The sequence below is a fragment of the Protopterus annectens genome, chromosome 6.part0 (assembly GCF_019279795.1).
Source record: "Protopterus annectens isolate FY-2018-M chromosome 6.part0, PAN1.0, whole genome shotgun sequence".
Lineage (NCBI taxonomy): Eukaryota > Metazoa > Chordata > Ceratodontiformes > Protopteridae > Protopterus > Protopterus annectens.
The window spans coordinates 1,017,839,783-1,017,858,240 of record NC_056737.1 but is presented as its reverse complement, the minus strand read 5'-3'; positions in this window follow the sequence as shown (position 1 = coordinate 1,017,858,240).

The following is an 18,458-nucleotide window of genomic DNA, read 5'->3' as shown; positions in this document are numbered from 1 at the left end:
CCGTTTGGGGAGGAGGGGGGAGAGAAATTTGCACTGAACCTGTCTGCCAGTATGTTGGCAATGTCTGTGGGTTCAGTGTATTTTTTGTCATTTTGGACTACCTCGAATAACTGGGAGTTTCCACCCAGGTTTCTAACATAACTAAAGAAGGCCTTGTGATTGTCTTTAGTGTCTTTTGTGATTTTTCTGTCGAAGTTGGCCTTGGATGATTTTATGAGTGATCGTAGTTTTTTGCCAGTACTGATCAGAGATGCCTTCCCTTTTGGGGATTTTGCTCTGTCATGTAGTAGCTTCCTCCTCCTGTTGTAAAGCTTGTTTATGGCTGGGGTCCACCAGACAAGACGCCTGCCTTTGGGGGAATGGATCTTGGTTTTATTTGGGATTGCATGATCCATGCATTCTTGAAGGTGTCCATAGAAAGCGTTTATAAAGGATTCAGTGGTGTGGGCTGTGGTTTTCACTGGCCCAGGGGCCTTGAAGGATACCACTTCAGTCTTAAGAAGTGTGAAGTCAGCTTTTGAGAAATTCTTCACTGTGGTCTTTTTTGCTGGGGGTGGGGGCGGGATGTGGATTTCCAGTGAGATTAATTTATGGTCTGATCTCACCAATGAGGGGTATACTTCCGGTGTGGAGCATTGTGTCCCCATGTTTGTGATGATCAGGTCTAGTATATTATCTCCTCTTGTGGGAGTGGTGACTAGTTGTCCCATCACATTTGAGTTTATGAATTCTAGGAACCTTTGGGCTAGGGTGTTGGGGCTTGAGTAATGCTCCCAGTCTATGTTTGGGTAGTTGAAGTCTCCCAATATGATGGTATTTGGAGAGACATTCATACTCTCCAGTGTCTTCAGGAAGGCTGAGTGGGGTTCCTGAGTTTGAGAGGGTGGTCTGTAGCATGCTACAATCTGTAGGGCAGTTTTGCCTATGGTTAGTTGCACCTGGATGGTCTCCGATGCTTCATGCATTGCCACTAACCTGGAGGTGTGGGTATTTTTGATGAATATGGATACTCCCCCTCCTTTTGTGGTTCGGTCCAAGTTTTGAGGCCGAAAAGCATGATATGAGGTATAACCTGGTAGTGCTGGGGTGCTCTCAGGAGCCTTGAACCAGGTTTCAGTCACTGCACAGACATCAATGTTCTCCATACTGAGGAGGGCTTCGAGAGTATGCATCTTGAGGTTTAGACTTCTGGCATTGAGCAGCATTACCCTTAGTTTTTTTCCACTTGTGTTTTCTAGGGAGGTGGGATTTTCTTTTGAGCCTTGCCTAAAAACTGCACTATGGGGGTGGCAAGAGCCTTGGCCAATATCCGGACGTCCAGGGGTGACAGGTGCAAGCCGTCCCTTGCGAAGCAGCGTGGCTTGTAAAGCATGTCATCCCAAGCAGACAGACGTTGGATCCCCTTAGAATGACACCTGTAATTTAGCCAATAGTTAAAGCTAATCATTTTGTCTTTGTACTGTGGCATCATTCTTGGTGAGGGTAAGATGCTGCTCAGGGTCAGGGTCATACCGGCCTGGGCTACATAATCAGAGAGCTCCTCTATGTCTCTTTTCATGTAGTCCAGGGAGGTACATCTCAGGTCATTCACACCGGCATGGACAATGACTGAGTCATATTTGTACTTGGTTTGGAGTGACCTGAGTGCCTGTGTTATGTGGCGGATTCTAGCGCCAGACAAGCAGCTTACTGTAACCTTTTCCTTGTTCAGTCTGGTGAGCAGGACATCAGTGTGTCTGACTATGGAGTCACCTATTACAAGTGTATCAGGCATGCTGTTTGGCCTTAAGGGCTGTGACTGTTTGGCACACTGACTTTGTGAACTATGTGTCGCATGTGCTGTGTTTTGAGGTAGTGGTTGCTTGGATGTCTGCTTTGGAGGCTTCTGTTGCTTTGGTAGATTTTTAATTAGAGCCTCCAAGTATGTTTTGGTGTGTTTATGTGTTTGGTTTGCAGTTGTGATAGGTCTATGTGAGACTGGGTTTGTGGTGAGTGTGGTTACCTTCTCCTCCTGACTGGTTTTGCCAGTACTGAGTCAAGAGAGCTCAGCCTCCATTTTGGCTATATAGTTGCATCTCTCACATATATTTGTATTTGTTGAGAGGAGGAGAGGGTTGTCCGTGTACATGAGGTAGTTGTAACATTGCCTCAACATTCCCAGATTCACCAGCTGAACTGGGGAGGACGCCAGTAATTGACCCTTTGACATGCTAGAATAGTGTAAGGGATTGCTGTGTAACTGAGTCAGAAAGGACCTATAGGGGAATGAGTACTCAAAGGGGATTGTAGGTCGATGTAGTGCTTTCTTTTTTGTTTAAGAGTGCTTTACCTGTGTATAAATGCTTTAGGAGCAAGTGCTGAGCTTTTTAGATGGAGAATAGACTGTTTAGATTGAAAGTAGAGCAGTTCTAAGGGAAAAACTGAAGAGTAGACTTTGCGGAGCCAGAAATAGTTTAAACTAGATTAACCGGCACTGCCCGATGCTGCGTTATGGGCAACTCCACGCTAAATCGTGCGCAAACCCGCACTAATGCGGATTTTTAAGCAGGGAACTTCAAAGAGCTACAAATGGCCCAAAACAACCAATTACTATAAGATTCTTGTGCTGAGGTCACTCCTTCAGGGACAGATAGGCTGCTCTAGGCTCCTCACTCCCACTGGTGAGCAAAGAAACTTCCTTCTATCCAAGTAAGGTAATGGGCAACACAGGAACTATCCCAAAGTCCAGAATACAGCAAAGCCTATATAGGGGACTATTCTAGTCAGGAAAGGCGGGAAACAAGGATTGGTGATATGGATGTCAAGATTCACTTCCTGAGGTATGAGGTGAATTTCTGGTATCTATATCTCAGATCATAATGAGTTGATTATGATCAGAGACCTGATCATAATCCTCTATGTTGTTTTGAATTCTTTGCTAGATTTTTGCTGAGAAAACATTACATTGGATATTTTAAATACATAAGTGACTAGTTAACCTTGTGGATTTCTGGACTAAGATACAGTAAGTTTGGATTACATGCTGCAGAGATGCATTTTGTTTTCCATTTGTAGATTTGAGTTTGACGTTCTTAGAAGGATATCTTCCATTTACCATTCTCAGTGAGTTTGCACTTTAATCAGGGACAATTGCAATCCAAAAGTATGAACCACCTCACTTAATCATAGTGAACAAAACATTATTAATGGACTTTTTACAGTACTGGAATAAAATGGATGGAAACCACTAAGAACAGTGGTTAATCACATGCTGCAAATTACTTTACAGAGTTACTCTGCAATGCAGCACAGACTGTTTGTCTAATATTCATCTATAAGTTATAAAAGCCTACCTGGCCTCCCACTTGGTTAGCTGGAGGTCTCTTCTGCATCTTCTTATAGCTCCAGGTAAGACTGTTAAGATTCTTATTTTAGTAACTAGTACCCCATTCCATGAAACTATATGCAAAGTTCTCAGCATCAGGAACAAGGTGATTTTTCTTCAAGCAGAAGAATCTGAAATTATTTGTCTTCTCTTTATGATATTTTTATATTTATTCATAAGTATAAATGTGTGACAACTAAAGTGAGCTTCTGTTTTCTGCTAAATATTTTTGCTTGTTTTTGCTATTCTTCCTTCTAGAACCTGCTATTAATGCATGGGGCAGTGTTTGAGTGTTTTCAATACCGATATGGTTCTATTGGCATTGACACTGAGAGGATCAAATTTAGCATGAGCATATAAAGCTTTGCAACATGCAGCTTGGAGAAATGCAATTAATAAATCATCTGTTTATTCAGAAAGTGTGTGCAACACACTGGAGAGAAATATAAATGTTGTCGTGTAAATATTTTCCACCCTAGAAGAAAGTTACATTTAGAACAATCTCACTGTAGAGCTTTAATGTTTGTACATTTATAATGATGTGCCTCCTTTTGCAAAGTACCGATTCTGTACTGTGCTACTTTGCACCTTGTACTATGTTGATTTGCATATGTTTATTGTGTATTGTATCAATTATGCATTCATACAATGTCTTGCCTCCTGTGCCCAAGATCTGAAATGAGGGCCTTCAGACTAGTCCACATTTTAACAAAAATAAATAAATAAATAAATAAAATAAACACACACACACACACACACACACACACACACACACAAACAGAAATGTGTCTCTTTGTTGTCTGCTGTTTCAATAAATTTCTTCTGTGTTATGCTGTCTATAGAGATATGGAAGCTTTGTGTCAAATATACAATGCAATCTGCAGTGATTGCCTCAATGTCGCAACATGCAGTTTACTGAGCCTTTCAGTTTTATAGCGGTCATATTTCTGGTATCAAGAAAATACAAGGTAAGGAATGTGTTACAAAATGCAACTAAGTCAATGGTAAACAAACTAATAGCACTGAGAAAGGCATAAAATAAAATAAAATGTATTTCCTCTACAATGTTTACCTGAGACCATTAACTGTAATGTGTTTAATTACAACATGCATTATATTTATTGTAAGTCTTCTATTTGTGGACAAGTAGACTTGTTTTCTGTGATTTTTTGCCACTCTTTTTGCAAACTTTTTCAGTGCATTAAATTTCACCTAGTGTATTATCGTTTATATAATGTTGTTGGCCTTCAAAATGTACATCAGTGTCAGCTTGTTAACAGAATATGAAATTCATTCAGATACTTTATTTTTATTTTATTTTATTTACTCACTTTCATGCGACTCAAGAAGTCTTTGAAGAACCATCTGAGATTAAATGGAATGAGATGTGTGTCACTTGATATTATAACATCATTATGCTTAAACTGTAACAGCAATAAAAGATTCATGGTGAGAGTAATCTGATATTAGAAGCTACTGCAGGTATGGCTGAAGCCATGTATTATTTATTTATATTAAAATGAAACAGAACAATGTGTAAAAGAATCTCAGAAACTTGACCTAAAATAGACTAAGAGAAGACATTTTACTTGGTGTTAAATATATAAATAAGATTCTTAATTAAGATGGGTAAATTGTTAATCTGCATTGGTAAAGTAATTAAGGAATGCACTTCTTTCTTTAATTGTCTGTTTTAAAAGTGACACAAATCTGTGATGGGTCATTCAAAGCCATTACCCAAGCCTTCTGTTATCAGTAATTTGGACCACGAGAAACATTTGTTTATGTTATTTTTCTATTTCCAATATTATTAGTGACTATAAAGTGAGATACATGAATAAATAAACTATTATCTATATTACAAGACCTTAGGGGAATGCTGCACAGGTCTCAAAATCTGCAAGCACCCTTGTGTATATAGCCACTGCTGCTGGAAATCATAAGAAAAACAAAAACAAACAGAAACAAATAAATAAATAAATTAATTAACAGAGCATATTCCCTGCAGTGGCATACGATATGTTTTCCTAAATGCAGACAAGAGCTGCCTCAGAGATAAATTGTCTGATTACAGCATCTCTGCAGTCGATAACAGATTCCCTCCAGAACTACATAATTAAAAAATGACATTCTGCTATACAATGACACCTCATACTAGTCCTGCCCTAAGACACTTTGGAGGCATTAATAGCACTGAACAAATGTAATTTCCTCCATTTGCTGGCAAAGTATAGGATGTAAGGCCATGTTAAGCAGAGTTTTCCATGAAGACTTAAGCAGTGAGTATATGGCCACCATTTAACCTGCAGAATGAAGGAATGATTTAGAAAGAGAAAAAAAAAAGACTCATCAAAATGACGAAGTTAAAATCACTGTCAAAACATAGTAATTTAATTGCTGAGCCCCAGGAATATATACTAGTATTAGTTAAGTCATGAGCTGATAGAGGTTATTTTCATTTTAATGAAGCCACTGCTTTTTATTAATAAACTCCTAGACAAGGATGGTGGGTTGTAAATGAAACATTAGGAGTGACATTGGTGTGACATGGATATAACATAAAAGCAGAAACTGCTACACAATCAGAAAAGATGATAGCTGATGGAAAAATGTGCCATCTGTGTCACTCAAACCTCCTTATAGAAAGGAGACATGAACTAGAAAACAGCTCAAGTAGCAAATGCAACGTTTTCAGAGCTGCAGGAAGGGCAGAGTGAGTGAGGCATGTTCTCCGTGTGCCAGCTTGTAATGGGTGCCGATCAGGCATATTTATTATTTATTGATAATATAAAGTAAACTGTTTAACTTTAGTTGTTTTTAGCATTTCCCTTCTGCTGGCACCTGCTCTCTGCCCATTTCTATACATAGTAACCAAACAAATGCTTAATACATACATACATAGATACATACATATATACATAAATAAATAAATAAAACTGTCTCCTGTGCACCTTTATATTGCTGTACTTCTCCCTAAACAAGCTACCTGTTTTCTGAAGCAGGTAGCCATGTGCCTACATATTTTTTATTTCAAAAGAGATGTCTTGGTGTTTTGAGTAGTGAAACTGCTGCAAGAGGATTTTGGCAACTAAATACATGGGTGGCTGTTTTAAAAATGTTTTTTTTTTTCTTTTTAAGTAGTAGGGCAGAGATACTTTGGCAATATTTATATTTGTAATGGTCAGCTTCAGTATGTGACTGACTATAAAATATAAGTGGCAAATCTAGTCTTTGTTTACCAAAATCTGCTACAATCTTTCCATTTGTGGGGCATTAATATTTCATTAACTGCACTACTACCTTCTATTTTCAGCACTGTCCTGAGAAATGTTATGAGTACTTGTAGTAATTATGGGTAACACTATTATTATAGTTCGGTTTGACAAACGCCTGGCTCCTGTGCTGTAGTATGACTATTACATTTATCGTATGCAGCACTGTATCTTGTGTGGTCGCTTTTCATACTACAATGGCTGTTATATTGTCATTGCATTGACCACCAAGTGCTGGTTGCAATGGCTCCTATACTGTATTTTCCTGTAATATACATTGTATTTATCGTCGACCAGAAGTGAAATGGTTTCCAAAGTGCAGCATGACCACTACATGCATCACATTTACTACCATGTTTCTTAAAATGATTGGGTAAGCCTCAACTGGGATTGGACACATCAATAATCTCTTAAAAGGTAAGAAGGCAAAAAGTAAATAAAAAAATATTATTTATTTATTTTTATTTATTTTACTTAATAAATAAATATAATTTTCTTTCTTTCTTATATCGCAGTTATCTTTGTTAATCAAGCAGTGCCAGCAGCAGGCACAGGGGGTTTACTATCATAATATTGACTCACAAGCAGTTGAATCAGAATGTGGTTGACGCACCTCCACAAAAGCCGGACTGCTGAATTCTGGTTTACCCGACACATATACCAAATACTGAAACTCCCTACTACTCTGGGCCCAAGAACAAGCATTACCATGGGTCCAGATTGGGACAAGGTATGGCAGTCAGGAATGTCGGTGTTCGACATAAGCAGTACCATGGGTCCAGAAGGGGACAAGGTATGGCAGTCGGGAATGTCGGTGTTCGATATAAGCAGTACCATGAGCCCAGAAGGGGACAAGGTACAGCAGTCAGGAATGTCGGTGTTCGACATAAGCAGTACCATGGGTCCAGAAGGGGACAAGGTACGGCAGTCGGGAATGTCGGTGTTCGACATAAGCAGTACCATGGGTCCAGAAGGGGACAAGGTACGGCAGTCGGGAATGTCGGTGTTCGATATAAGCAGTACCATGGGTCCAGAAGGGGACAAGGTACGGCAGTCGGGAATGTCGGTGTTCGATATAAGCAGTACCATGGGTCCAGAAGGGGACAAGGTACGGCAGTCGGGAATGTCGGTGTTCGATATAAGCAGTACCTTGAGTCCAGAAGGGGACAAGATACGGCAGTCGGGAATGTTGGTGTTCGATATAAGCAGTACCATGGGTCCAGAAGGGGACAAGGTACGGCAGTCGGGAATGTCGGTGTTCGACATAAGCAGTACCATGGGTCCAGAAGGGGACAAGGTACGGCAGTTGAGAATGTTGGTGTTCGACATAAGCAGTACCATGGGTCCAGAAGGGGACAATGTACGGCAGTCGGGAATGTCGGTGTTCGGTATAAGCAGTACCATGGGTCCAGAAGGGGACAAGGTACGGCAGTCGGGAATGTCGGTGTTCGACATAAGCAGTACCATGGGTCCAGAAGGGGACAAGGTATGGCAGTCGGGAATGTCGGTGTTCAACATAAGCAGTACCATGGGGCCAGAAGGGGACAAGGGACGGCAGTCGGGAATGTTGGTGTTCGACATAAGCAGTACCATGGGTCCAGAAGGGGACATGTAGGACATCATACAGGTGGACTCTACCACCTGAGAGTCAATATAATGATAGTAAACCAGTACAGGAGCATGTTTCTCACTGTAAGGGACATTTTACAAACACAGTTAACATGTTTAATTAACTTTGTTACTTACTAATAAGGTAATTGGGCTACTCTATTTTTTGTCACAGCTGAGATCACAGGCAATAGTATGGACACAAATGCACAAACAAGAAAGATGAGGTTGAACAAATCTTTTCAACTAACAAAAACAATAAAGCAAAGAAACCCTAAAGATGGATACAAGTCTAGGCTTATTGTTGCATATGACTTCATCAAACAGTGCAGCCTAAGGCTGGACAGGCATAATGAAGAAGAAAGAAAATAGTTACATTCTTGTCCAGAATACATGAAAGCTGCACCTCATCCTTCATTTAAAAGGCCATTGACCCCAGTGCCAGTTATAAAAGTGCTATAGAATGCACTGTTATTGACATTGTGGGGTCACCAGGGAAAGCTAAAATGGAGAACATCATATAGTAATATTGACTATGCTACAATGTTTCCAGAAGCAGTGTCTTTAAGCAAAGCTGATGCTAAGAGTATTGACAGAGAACCTGGTTCTGTCATTGAACAGAAGGAGTATCCATAAAAAGTTACTTACTACCCAAGGTACTTCCTTTATTTCACATGTACTGCATCAGTTATACCAGTGCTTTAAAGTCAAACAGCTGAAGACAAGAGTTGGCCACCTGCAGATTGATGGATTAGTAGAAAGGTTAAATAAAAAGCTGCAGTCCATCTGCCATCTATGCCAAGGAGATTTATTGGCATAGATGGTAACCATTAGGCCCAGTTCATATGCCACTTATTGTCTGTTGTTAGGGAGGTGCGACACACTTCAACTAGGTATACCCCAACCAAACTTTTGTATTCAGTTGGCTGCTTGTTATAAAGAAGAAAACTTGGGAAAAAGTAGAAGATACCGTGTAGAAGTATAACAGGTTCACAGGTTCACAGGTACTTACTAGGGTATTGTTCTCTGGGGGGTTTTCTAAGCATAGCCCTGCATTCCCATGTAGTTTTTAGCCCTTGTAATTTAAGTGTGACTACCCCAGAGATGGGCAGAACATTTACATGTTACTGCTATCCATAAGGATCCATTGTGCTAAACCAGGGGTGAATTTGCAGTTTCCAATACATCTGTTCGGTAAGGGAAGTACGTTGCTTTATACGGAGAGAAACATTAATCCAGTGGTATTCTCTGTGATACATATCAATCCCTTCAGCATATTTATGTTGTAGAAAATCACTTGAGTGGGTGTTTATTCCACCACTGGATTTGCTGATGTGCACTAGATCACAGGATTGGGTCTGCTAAGGCTCTGCACAGGAGGTAGAGAACACTGCTCAGAAACCCATATGATATTGAGAAGAGGGACAAGGCTTTGAGTTTGTCAGTATAGTTTTTATGATTTAGAACCTTGATTTCCTTGGTGAGAAAATGTTGTGGTCATTCAAGCTATGTTAAGTGTTTGGACAGGTACATATGGAAGGGGATATACTTAATGATTGGCCTAATAAGTGTAGAATCATCACATCTCTCGACCTAGATGCCATACTCTTACTAATAAGCAATGAAAATGTGTTTCTTATAACAGAGAATACATGCTGATTGAAGGAAGGATTTTATCTACATAGTTTCCCAGTTCCCTAACTACTGAATCAATTTTCAGGAGTTTATTGTCAGTGAGATAGCTACAACAGATGTCATGCTTGCCAAAGGAGATCATTACACATTATTTTAGCATTTAGTTGTAGCCCATGTTTTTGATATGAGCTATTTGTTTGGGAAAGGACCTCATGGGGGATGTTGGTGTCCTCTGGAGAATTTATGATGGCAGCCAGTTTACAGTCATCTGCAAACTTAGTCAGCCACAAATTCTTTAAATTAGCTCTCACCTCCAAGAAGTCAGCCAGTTTAAGCAGATAAGCTATATCCTTGAGAAACCAAACAGGCTTGGGTCAAGAGTCTGTTGGTTTCCAATGTCTGTGTTTACTAATTCCATAAAGATCCTCTCCATATCCTTACAGATGAGGCTGGTCAGACTTCTGGGTCTATAATTACCCAGGTGCATTGATACTTCACCTTTGTGTGGGGGGGTGGCTGTTGCTGTTCTCCATGCATCTGGCACAAAGCTTACATGGAGGCTGACATTGAGTAGCTTTTGGAGGTGGTTTGAGAGGTCCTGTTCCATGCTAGTCTTTAGGCAGCCAGATGTGTTGTCTGGCTCAATAAAAGCAGTATTCTTGGCCATGGAAATTGCTTGAGAAATTGTTTTGGGGACATTTGAGGGGGTGCAGCTGTGTGTATGTGATCTGGGAATGTAGGGGTGGAAGAGAGGGTGAAGATAGAGCTAAATGTATCCATGTTTAGACTGGTTATGTCCTCATGGTTTATATATGTGAAATAATTTACTGTTAGCTCTGTGCAGTGCTGGGCATTGTTTGTGAGGTTTTGAACATAGTTAAAGAAGACTTCATGGTTGTCTTTTGCCCGGGTGGCTATTTTACCTTATAGATTTATTTTATCAAGGACCAGAGTTCCTTGTTAAGTTTAGCAAGAACATTTTTGGCATACTGATAGTTACATTTATTACTGCATGCAATGAACCTTTTCTAATATTATAGACCCTGTTTATATTTGACTTCCACCATAGGAATTTATTTTTAAATGTGGCATTGTATTTACTCTGGGGGTGGGGGACAGATGCGTCAATGCAGCTGTTTACATGCATATAGAAATTGGTGGTAACGGATTCCAGATATGTAGCGGGGTCATCAGGATAGAGGGAGATGTTGTATTTAGCTAGATCATCAGTCAGTTTTTATACATTACCCTTTACATAATCTTTGAATACTGAGTTATCTGATGATGCTTGTGGCTTCAGTCTTACGGTGAATGTGATTGATTTATGGCCTGGTTTTATGATGGTGGAGTAAGAGAGCCCTCATCAAACACCGGTCATCTGAAGGACAGACTAAAGCTGGTCATATCCATAGTAAAGGAGCACATGTAAAGAGCCCAGGACACATATAACAGCAAGGTTATAATAAAAAGTGCCTGACTTTCAGAATTACTGTACGAGATAGTTGTTAATGTTAATACTGGCCACACAAAACCAGACTCTAGTTAAGTGTCAAGGGACATTTGAGGTGATTGAAACAATATGTTTACAGAACTATAGAGTTAAATAGCCAAGAAAGAAGACAGAGCAGATCTATTACACTGACATAGTAAAGCCATGGAAAAAAAAAAAAACTAGAAAGCTCTGTGATAAGTCTGAAAGCTCAAGTTTAATTAAAGCAGAACAGGGAATTTCTACCTGAAGTGCAGTTAAATGAATCGTTGTCAAAATTTTAAAAGCAGGAAGTAATAGAATCTCTCTTAAGAAATAAAAAAATGTTTTCAGAAATGTTTGAGAGAAATAAACTGATATAACTGGAATGAAACCTAGACTAAGAGTATACAGAGTTCCACTGTTACAAAAAAAGAAGTTAGTAACAGAAGTTTAGAAGATGCTCAAACTAGAAATAACAGAAAAATCAGAACATGTACGAAGCAGCCTAACGTCTCTAGAGCCTAAAGCTGATGGAAGTACAAGACTCTGTAATGACTTTAGAAAACAGAATAACATTTTAGAGTTTGATTACTATCCAATGCCCAGCACTGATAAGTCAGTTGGTAACCTAGGAAAGGCCAGATGCTTGACAATATGGGTCTTGATTGTATTTATCACCTCTACTGTAAGGAAAAAAAAAACAGTCTTTGTACCCTAGATGGTCTGCTTCAGTACACAGTATTACTATTTGGTCTCCATTGAGGTCAAGCTAGAGTCTGGTGGACAACATACTGAAGCCTCACTCCCGATATGATGAAGCATTCCAGGATGATGTTGGTATTCATTCAGAGAACTGGAAGTCATACTTACTGAAATTGTGCTAGAATTCATAAGACAAGCAGGCAGGCATGGTTGTAAATGCAAACAAAAGTAAAGTGAGTGTGGTAAAAGTAGTGACAGATTGTAATAAATGTGATTTGTGCAGTCGCTCTGGGCCCATAGCCCCAGGAGGCCTATGACCAGTCAAGAAAGCAACTTTATTTTGCAAATCTCATTGTGCTCAGCAGGCAGGCTATCTCAGTTAGTTAGCTTAACTGCTGAACATAATAAGCAATCGAGTGCTTGAAGATACAAAACAAGTAGTCCTGTAAGGATGTTAAGCCTTACTAGGCTACTGACCTGTAAGGATGTTAAGCCTTATTAGGCTACTGACCTTTAAGGATGTTAAGCCTTACTAGGCTACTGACCTGTAAGGATGTTAAGCCTTACTAGGCTACTGACCTGTAAGGCTGTTAAGCCTTATTAGGCTACTGACCTGTAAGGATGTTAAGCCTTACTAGGCTACTGACCTGTAAGGATGTTAAGCCTTACTCGGCTACTGACCTGTATGGATGTTAAGAAGCCTTACTAATCTACTGACCTGTACGGATGTTAAGAAGCCTAGCCTTGCATTACCATGGGAATTATTTAGCCCTTATGTTTTGCAAATGCAAATATCCAAAGACAGGTCGAACAAGTATATGCTGGTGTAATTACATGTTTCTCCAATCCACAAGGGCCAGTAATGCTAAACTGGGGGTGAATTTGTGGTTGTCTATCCATTCAGGCAACTTATGTTTGAATAGTGTAAGAGAAGTACTCTGCTTCAAGTGGACTGGAAGATGGATCCATAGCAGTGGTATTTTTTATGATACATACCTATCTCTCCAACATGTTGTATTCATTTTGTAAAACAAGATTTAAGTATATTGAATGGGTATTTATGAAAGCACTGGACTTATAAAATTCTAAGAGATTTAACTGATAAAGGTCTGTTAATGCTCTATATTCAAGGCAGAGGTTGACACTCAATACTCTTTTTTATCATTTAGGTCCTTCATATTTTTTACTGAGAAAGCATTGTGGTCATTCCAGTTATGACAAGTGTTTGGCAGGTACATACTGAAAGGGCATTGTACTCATTCGTTGGCCTAATGAGTGCGGAGTACAATGGAACAATTATATTCCTCGATCTGGGTGCTGTACCTTCAGGTATAAGTTGTGCAATGAAGAACGACTTCCTCACAATAGTGGATACATGGTGATTAAAGGACAGTTCATTGTCAACATAGGTTCCTGGATATTTTACAACAGGATCAATTTTCAGGGGGTATTGTCAACGTAATAGTTACAAGTACAGTCATGTCTGCTGAAATACACTTGTTGGCATAAAATCTTAGTCCATAATTTTAACACCAACTATTTGTTTGAGACTGGTTGTCTTGTAGGATTCCTATGTCATCTGAGGAGTTTACTTTGGCACTAAATTTGGAGTCATCTGCAAATGCAGTTAGTCACAAACCCTTAACTTTAGCTTGACACTCAAAGAAGTAAATGCCACTAAATCCTGTGTCACTCAACTAGTAAGAGGTATTTTGGAGGAGGTAGAGCTGGCCAGTTTTACTTTACTGGATAGTTTTTGTGGGGCAGTTTGCTATCCAATGAGTTAAAAAGGGGTTACCATTTAGCTGGTAGAGTTTGTCTGTGACCCTGCATAAAGGATGCTGCTGAATACCTTCATGAGGTGCAGATATGCAGTGTGCACTGATTTACTGTCATCTTTCCCTCAGTGAATTTTTCAAAGAAAATCAACCACATTAAATAGTCAGGGTGCGCCCTTGACAAATCTAAATTGCAATAGGTTCAGAGTCTGTAGCGTACTTATACCCCTATTTCTTAGTTCATAAAAATAGCATCCATAGAGTTACATCTCATACTGCACAGGTTATGGGTCAATGATTACCTGAGTCAAGTGAAGCCCCACCTTAGTGCAAAGAAATAACTGCTGCTGTCCTCCATTCATGAGCCACAAAGCCTGTTTTGAGGCTGATAAGGAGCATCTTCTTTAGGGGATCTGACAAGTCATGTTTCAGGTTAAGTAATAGGTAACCCAGTATGTTACCGATCTCCACAGATGCAGTGTTCTTGGTTTTAGATAGTACCTTGCGAACTTGCCTTGGGAATTTTTTTGGGGAGGTGTAGATGCTGATATTTTCTTGAGGATATTGGCAGGTAGGGGAAGTTAAAGCTGAATTTGTCACTCAGTACATTGGCTATGTCCCCTGGGTCGGAGTATTTATTTATTTATTTTATTTAACATTTATTTACAGGGAAAGTCCAACTGGGACCGAGCCCATTTTAAGTGTAGGCCCTGGGAGAAATGTTCCAGACATATGTCTATGGAATGTGGGATGAAACTGTAGAACCTGGTGGAAACCCATGCAAACACAGGGAGGACATAAGAGCAAGCAAACTTCACCCCTCAACACAACCCAAATGACACATAGCCCAAACTCAGTGTGCCACTCAACCACTGCCCATAAGGCATAACAACATACCCAACACTCTAGTGATAGGTGACTCTATAGTCAGGCACACTGATGTTCCACTCACCAGGCTAAACAAGGAGAAAGTTACTGTCAGCTGCCTGTCAGGTGCCAGGATCCGCCACATAATGCATGCACTCAGGTCACTCCACAACAAATACAGATATGACACTGTCATTGTCCATGTTGGTGTGAATGACCTGAGACATACCTCCTTGGATTACATGAAAAGGGACATGGAGGAGCTCTTCGATCTTGTAGCCCAGGCAAATATGACACTAGCCCTGAGTAGCATCCTGCCATCACCCAGAATTATACCACAATACAAGGACAAAATGATTGATTTCAACAACTGGCTAAGCTTCTGGTGTCATTGTAAAGGGATCCAGTATTTGTCTGCCTGGGATGACATGATCGACATACCATGATGCTTCACCAGAGATAGCCTACACCTGTCACCCTTGGAATTCCGGATGCTGGCTAAGGCTCTTGCCACCCCTATAGTGCCTTTTTTAGGCAAGGTTCAAATGACAAATTCACCACCGTAACAGGTACAAGCAAGCAAAATCTGAGGGTAATGCTACTCAATGCTAGAAGTCTAAACCTCAAAATGCACTCACTCGAGGCACTCCTTAAAATGGAGAACATCGACATCTGTGCAGTGACAGAGACCTGGTTCAAAGCTCCAGAGAGCACCCCTGCATTACCAGGCTATAATTCATACCACACCTTTCGGCCACCTAACCCGGAACAAAGCACTAAAGGTAGAGGCGTGTCCATATTCATTAAGGATATCCACACCTCCAGGCTAGTTGCATAGCATAATGCATCCGAGATTATCCAAGTGCAACTAACTCTGGGCAAGACCGTAATCCAAATTGTAGCTTGCTATAGACCCCCCCACTATGCCCCAGGATTCCCACTACTCATTTCTTGATACGCTGGAAAGTATTAGGTTACAACCCAACACCCTAATAATGGGCGATTTCAACTACCCTACCATTAACTGGGAAAACTTCTCATGTACCAACTCTTTTGCTCATCATTTTCTGGAATTCATAAATTTCAATGCCTTGGATCAACTTATTCACACCCCCACCAGGGGCAGCAATATCCTAGACCTGGTGATTACCAACATGGGAAACCAGTGTTCCACACCAGAGGTCAAGTCCTCGTTGGTCAGATCCGACCCCAAGCTAATCACCCTAGACATCCACATCCCGCCCCCACCTCCAAATAGGGAAACCACCGTAAAAAACTTCTCCAATGCCAACTTCACACTTCTTAAGACAGAAGTGGCAAACTTCATGACACCCATGCAGACGGACAATAGAGGTACGACTGCTGAATCCTACACAAATGCACTTTATAAGCACTTACACGAGTGCATGGATCATGCTATCCCTAAAAGACCCTAGATGCTATCCCGCAAAAAATGGAAGCCGATCTGGTAGTCCTCTGCCATAAACCAACTCTACAACAGAAAAAAGAAACTGCTGCAAAAAAGAGTAAAATTTCATGACTGGAGGAACTCCCTGGTCAACCTCAGTAAGAAGCTGAGATCCCTCATAAAATCCTCCAAAGTTAGTTATGAAAGCAAAATTGCCACTGACTCTAAAGACAAACACAAAGCATTCTATAGCTATGTCAAAAATCTCAATGGCAACACTCAGATCTGCTCTTAGTTACAGCACAATGGCACTAAATATACAGAACCAAATGATATTGCCAACATCCTGGCAGATAGGTTCAGTGCTAACGTTACCCCCCTCCCACCCCCTAGAGGGCCCATCTCTATACCGGAAGAATGCAAAGTTCCTGTAATCACTGCTGCACAGGTAAAAAACACACTCTCCAAAGCCAAGAACACAGCATCCATGGGACCTGACAATATCCCAGGCTGCATTCTACATGAACTACAGAATGAACTGGCACCCTTCCTAAATACCATGTTCAAGTCATAGCCTTACCTCAGGCTTTGTGCCCACTGAATGGCACACCACGATGGTTATCCCACTCCACAAAGGGGAAGCCACGATGGACCCAGGGAACTACCGCCCCATAAGCCTGTTGAACCTGGTCTGCAAGGCCATGGAATGTATCATCATGGAACTCATAAACAAAGACAGTGGTAATCACCAAACTCTGGACCCTACCCAGTTTGGATTTGTAAAAGGCAGGTCATGTCTCCTAAACTGATTGACTTCTTTGAAGCAGTCACCAAAGCCATAGATGAGGGTAAGGTGGTTCACACAGCTTATATAGATCTCGCCAAGGCTTTCAACACCATTCCCCCACTCTGGAATTATAAGCTCACTAAACTAGGTATAAATCCCTATGTCACAAGATGGGTTGCCAACTGGCTCATGGACAGAACCCACACTGTGAAAGTAGCAGACTCCAAATCCGACTTCAGACCAGTGACAAGTGGAATACCGCAGGGTTCAGTCCTGGGTCCTCTCCTGTTTAGTATCTACTTCTCTGAAGTACAGGCTAACACAGAAGGTCTTTGGCTAACAAAGTTTGCAGATGACTGCAAACTAAGAGCCCTAATCAAAACTCCTAACGATGTGGACATACTACAAAAGGGCCTCACTGAGACAGATGCCTGGTGTCAAAGCCATGGCCTGAAGCTCAATGCCAAAAAGTGTGTTGTCATCCCCTTTGGTAAAAACTCTGTACCCATGAACTACCACATAGCTGGTAGTCTACTTAATGCTGAAAATGTGATGAGACCTTGGGACACAGGTGGACAGTAGTCTCTCCTTTATAATCACATCGCCACACTGGTCAGGAAATCCTTCTAGGTGGCTCACGTTATTACAAAAGGTTTCTCATCCAGAAAAAAGTCATTGTTCCCCTCTACTCATCACTCATTAGACCCATTATAGAGTACAACGCCTCTTTAGGTATGTACCTCACAAGACATCTACAACAACTAGAAAGGCCACAGAAATACCTCACAAAGAGGACTACTGGCCTCAAACATATGCCCTATGCAGACCATCTCAAAAAATGCCAGCTTTACTCTGTCACATATCTCCTACTCAGAGGCGATCTCTGCCTAACATACAAAGCTATGTCAAACCCAGAGCTGTTGGACATGCTCCACTTAAAGAAATGTCATTCCTTCCGAGCTACATGGTCTAGGGACCTAAACCTTGTCACCACAATAAACAGAACATGCCGGAGGGATAGATTCCTGTCCCAGATACTTCCCCTACTCTGGAACAGACTACCTGTCTATATAAACAGAGCTCCTCATTAGCACTGTTCAAGAAAAATCTTGATGATTGTATGGGAAATAGGAAATTCACCCCAGGGATCACTTCTGTGGCTCTGCTCGACAGGGACACAGGAAAATAATTTTCTTGGGTGGCGAAAGTCAGGGTACATTTTTGGCTAGGCTTATAAAGGCCCTAGGGCCAATAGCCTACTACCTACCTATGAACCTATGAACATGCAGACTCTGTGAAGAAGGCTTCCCAGCCAAGAATCGAATTGGAGAACCTCTTGCTGTGAGGCAACAACACTAACTGCTGCATCACCGTGTCACCCAGTATGTGATTTATTTATTCAATTATTTATTTATTTGACATTTGTTAGCCAGGTTAGTTCAACTGAGCCAGAAGCCTATTTTCGATGGAGACCTGAGAAGAAAAGCTCCAGTACAATACATTACAAGAAATTCTAAATGTACATTTGAGATCAACAATAGAGTTAAAATGGGTGGTCACATAGAG